The 5607-nt window shown below is 41.2% G+C and overlaps 1 long non-coding RNA gene across 1 annotated transcript; it reads right to left on the bottom strand.

The window, feature by feature from the left end:
• Positions 1-4830: 4830 nt before the first annotated feature.
• On the bottom strand, positions 4831-5330 carry LOC118566082. Its single transcript, XR_004932781.1, has 2 exons — positions 5213-5330; positions 4831-5104 (listed from the first exon to the last, which is right to left on the bottom strand). It is a non-coding gene; the product is annotated as an uncharacterized LOC118566082 (long non-coding RNA).
• Between the last annotated feature and the right edge of the window lie 277 nt (positions 5331-5607).

Below are 5607 nucleotides of genomic sequence, written 5' to 3'. Positions count from 1 at the left end.
TGGTATGACGTTCCAGCACTTTATTGAGAAACAGAGCAGAGATTCACATAGATGGAAAGTAATCGCACCCCACGGTTCCGCTGCAGTCTCTGTCTGCCCTGTCTCTTCCTGCCTCGCTTTTCGGGCTTCCCCTAATACTGCACCGTGGCCTTCCCATGAGACAAAACAAAGACAGTCTATCGTAAACAATCAGTATCCCTCAGCAGCTGCAGCATTTGGCCTTGCAATCAGAAAACAGTGGATCTCATACACAGACATCAGGTCTCCAGGCCTCCTCTGTCCGAGTGGTGTGAGGCCATAGTGACTTCAGAATAATAATTCTTATAACAGACTGCCTCGCCATTGTGATAGCTTTGGTTAGTGTGAGGTCTTTGTCGAGCTGCATCCTCTCTGACAGTGACGAATCTCTGAGACCCACGAGTCTATCTCTTAAAAGGTCATCGTGAAGTGCACCATATTCACAGTTCTGCACAAGGGCGTACAAAGCCGTGATAAACGAGTCAACTGGCTCTGCTAGCTGCTGTACTCGCTTGTTAAATTTTGCACGTTCATAGATCACATTCTTTCTGGGGTGAAAATGTCTATCAAATGCATTTTTGACTGCATTATACTGCTGGCGCTGCACATCGGTCAGGTCTAGTCCTCTTAGCACGTTGTCAGCCTCATCTCCCATGCAGTAAACTAACGTGTTCACTTGATTAGCATCGGTCAAATTATTCAGATTACTTGCAACTCTGAAGCGCTCAAAATGTCTGATCCACTTTTCCCACTCTTGGGGTTTTGCGAAGTCGAAAGGTTCCGGTGGTTTGATGGTGAAAGTTGCCGCCGGTGGAGCCGCCATTACAGGAGCTGCTGCCGCTGCTACGGGTCGGGCTGCTTCCGGTGAGTCTCCCTCTTCCATTGTCGTTAGCCAAATGCAAAACTGACTTTTTCACCTGTGTCTACTAACCAGGACCACTTCTGACACCATGTTGTGTTGGGTTCATACACACGAGGATGCCTGGTTTGAGTTCACATGGAGCCCTTTTATTCCCTTGCGTCTAGCTCGAATACACCAGTAACTTAACTCTAACTCTGCTGCCTTAATGCAGCTTTCAATCAACAGAAGACCATGGTCTGCCCCTGGTGGCAGTACACATATACATCAATGTAATAACATTAGTTTACACCACATTCTCCCTCCAAGCAATTGGCGGGGGTCTTAGCTAAAGTAATTTACTGACCCGCTCAGTAATACTGCTAAGAATAAAAAGTGTCTTCATATTGCGGTAGTTACTTTCTCGATGTGATGTTCAGGAGATCTATCGGGGAGGAGTATGTCAAGAGAGTACCCGCTCCAGTTTTGGACGTTACAGGAAGGTAGGATAATATCGAACCCGCACTTGCAGTCAACAAATTTGTTCCGGGCGTGATGAGATCACTTCATACAGCTAACGACAAACCGTCCCTTCGACGAACGTGACATGGCATTTCTAGGCTAGGTATTAAACACAAGAGGAGACCTCCCTCTATCTGAACGAACACACTCGTCAACACAAACTGGTATACCTGCTCCTCCCGAGAACTGTCCAGGTTCTGCCAGCAAAAATCAATACGATGCTGTCACGCCTGTTTTATCCTACGAGGAGATCGGTAAAACCACGCAAGGAGATCTCAACACCTCAGCAGCAACCATGTATATAAACCTGTCACCTCCCAGCTGAAAAAAGCACACACTGTTGAAAACCGCAACATGTCACAAGGAGGTTCTGCACGGCTCGCTACTAATGCTCAGAATCACAACGCCGGATCCACGCAGTCTCAACAAGAGCATGACGCCGATTTCACCAGTAAATTCCCTTTTCTAATTAATATTTTGTAATGTTTCTGTGTCTCAGTTCTTCTGGAGGGGCCTTTTGCGCTATGTGTTTAACTTGCGGCAGGGGAATTGCTCTATGACGCTATCGGTCTGTCTGATGCTACTGGTCAGGTGATACCCTAAGTGATGTTACGGGCCTGCACCCGCTCAGTTGCTGTAGTCATGGGGAATACCCTCATTCTGTCTGCATTATTATAATATATTTTAATTATTTCTTAGAGCCCATGGGTGTGGAGCTTGAAGATATCTTTTTAACACAATTGGATTACGGTAAGAATCTCATATTCACTTTCATTTTTAATATATCTGTGTATAATACTAATACATTGTTTGTTTGTTTTTTATTGATTTTCATAACTTTCATAACAACCCACCCCAAATCAACAAGCAGCACTACAGTGTCCACATAAAATAAAACAAAACAAAACGATATATACAGCCTACACGCACAAAATACAGACAGACATTCCCAGGCATGGTTCACAATGGTTGAAATTGTTGGACAGCCACATGAAAGATATACTGAATGTAAAAAAGAGAAGAAAACATAATAAAAAATTTACATTCTCTGCAAGAAAGATTGCAGTGGGTTCCAGATCCTCCAGGATTTGTCAGACGTTTGATGAAGGTCATGGGTCAATTTTTCAACTGAGATAATAGCAGAAATTTGTGATATCCACATATCAACTGTAGGGGCCTGTGGTGCAGACCATCTCAGTAGTATACATTTCTTGGCCAGAAATAAGAGGATTACAAGCAGATGTTTAGTATCTGCATTAAGTAGCATGTCTGGAGCATGATTAAAAAGACAGACAGAGGGAGTTAGTGAGAGCTGTTTACCAATGATCTCTTGTATCAACACATGAACCGCTTTCCAGAAAATTTGAATACAATTGCAAGACCAGAATAAATGGATAAATGTCCCCCTATGTATTTTGCATTGATGACAAAGATCTGAAGCATCAGGAAACATCCTCCAAAGGCGAACAGGTGTATAATAAGTCTGGTAAAAGAATTTGAAGTTCTGCTCATGTATAGAGATTGAGGTACAGTTGGGGAAGATCCCATTACAGATTTCTTTCCAATCTGTTAGGTCAAATGTCAACCCTAGGTCATGCTTCCACACCAGCTTCATAGCATCATAACCTGAGGAGTCAGAGCCAGACAATAAACTATATATCTTAGAGATGAATCCTTTAGGAGATTTGGTCATGACAACAATATTCTCTAACTCTGATAATTTTGTGCGTAATTTTCCTGTCCTCAGGAGAGAAGTCAAAAAATGGCAGATCCATAGGTATTTATAGAAATCTCTATTAGAAATACTGAAATTGGCTTTAATTTGTTCAAAGGATTTAACAGTGTCAGAGTCCAGTATGTCCATAATATTTGACAGTCCCTTAGATGACCAGTCAGACAAACCAATGCACCTAATCTCTGCCGGTAAATCTGGGTTCAAAGTTAACAAAGACCAAGAAGAGAGGGTGGGGGAGATATTTAGATATTTCTTCACATCTCGGCCAGCAGGCCAGCAAAGTATTATAAACAATGAAGTGACTTCTGAGATGGTCTATATCACTTATAAAGAAGAGAAAATTAAGTTTACTGGGGAGACAAGAGCGGGATTCCAGATCTAACCGTAAAGAGTTATTTCTATTCAAAAACCAATTTGATATGATTTTAAGTTGTGCTGACCAATAGTAAAGCTGCAGGGATGGTAACGACAAACCTCCAAGATGTTTTGGCTTAGTTAATATAGAAAACCTGACTCTTGGGTGTTTGTTGTTCCAGATAAAGCGAGATAGATGAGAATTTAGTGATTTGAAGTGTGCAGGGGGTAAATAGCAGGGAAGATTCTGATACAAATAGTTCAGTCATGGAAGAATGTTAATTTTTATAGTATTGCTTCTTCCTAATAAAGAGGTTGGCAGGGGAGCCCATTTTATTAAATAATTTTTTATCTTCTGAATTAAAGGTGAGTAATTAGTTTGAAAAAGATTATTCAGATCAGGTGTAATAAAAATACCCAGATACTTAAAGCCTCTCATAGACACTGGAAAAAGAGATGACATGAACTTTTCTGGGGGGATGCTGAAAGAGGTGGCGACAGATTTTCCTAAATTGATTTTATATCCTGACAAAGCACTGAACGTAGCCATGGATTCCAGAATAGCTGGAATTGATTTACCAGGATAGCACATATAAAAAAGTACATCATCTGTGAATAATGAGATGACATGATTTCTACCACCTATATTGATTCCAAATACATCCGAATTGGTCCTGATAATCTCGGCCAGAAGTTCAATAAACAATGTAAACAATAAAGGTGAACCCTTGCCTACAATGAACCTTGAAAGGCTCAGACACTGCATGAAAAGTGACATTTTCATCCCCGTAAACTACCGCAGATCTCCCTCATTTTCGGCAGTTGACAACAATTTGCAACCCGCGCTTGTCGCCGTTTGTCAGTGCCTCAAATTGTCGGAACCGGACAATGACGTATGTGGAGAGCGATCAGCTGTACTAATGGCCCTAATTAGCATATGAATGCAGCGAACCCGCATGGCTGGCCAGGTCTGGCTTGAATAACTTACTCAGTATTGGATCAAACCACTACTTTCAAACAAGTAAAATCGCTCGTGATTGGCAGCAAAACCACACGTGGCCAGGCCAGGCTTGAATGTTCTTACTGAGTATTGGATCAAACCACGTAAGTAAAATCACTCGTGATTGGTTGGCATATATATATATATATATATATATATATATATATATATATATATATATATATATATATATATATATATATATATATATATATATATATATATATTTATTTTTTTTATTTATTTATTTATTCATATTATGCTGTATATTCATGTTATCCTATGCAGGCTACTACACTATTATTAGGCTACCATCAAGGACATGAATGAATTTATACAGGAAATGAACATTTGCCAGGAAGATGTTTATGCAAAGAAAGAGCTTTATTAAAACAAACACAACTATATACAACGCGAGGATCTGCCCACACATGGGTATCCAAAAACTACGTTCTTTCCGAGGCAGGTCCGTTGTGCAGACGCCTACTGTCCGTGGCTCTGTACTTCGGCGTCGCCTCTAACCGGAACTGCAGCTTCACACAGAGTTCAGAGAGATCCGGCCTACGAAATGACGGCGGCCGTACAATCCATCCAGAGACCCCGCCAATGACGCCATCTTCAGCCTCGATTCCAGCAGCTGTAGAAAAAAAAACAATGAATCAGTACTATGCGATGGGATGCACTGCATATGGACACAACACATTTATCAATGCACCTGAAAAATAGTCACCAAATAAAGTCTTACCCTCTTTCTTCTCGCTCGACTCCGAGATGAATTCTTGGCAGCGTCCGCCAGCAATGAGTTCTCTGGCTGCGTATATCTAAAGCTCCTGCGTACCGTCTCATAATACGTCTTACAGGCGGTTGGAAAACAATTAAATGAGAGTGGTATGAATAAAATTCAAACGCAAGTCAGAGTAACATTAAACAAGGAAGGAGAAACAGTAAAACAAGTCACTTACACACAATGTCGTCTTTATCAACATCGTGTAAATCTGGACTTGCAGATATTGCTCCGAGCAAATAGGTCACCGCCTCATTATGAGGCGTGCTTAGTCTGTGAAAACAAAATGTACAGTTATGATCGGTATCTATCCTATGGTATCTATACGTATCCATTTCCTTTTACCGCAGAATGAA

The sequence above is a fragment of the Fundulus heteroclitus genome, chromosome 15, assembly GCF_011125445.2.
Source record: "Fundulus heteroclitus isolate FHET01 chromosome 15, MU-UCD_Fhet_4.1, whole genome shotgun sequence".
In the NCBI taxonomy this organism is placed as follows: Eukaryota; Metazoa; Chordata; class Actinopteri; order Cyprinodontiformes; family Fundulidae; genus Fundulus; species Fundulus heteroclitus.
Note: the sequence above shows the minus strand (reverse complement) of the source record. Positions and strands in the feature narration are given on the sequence as shown.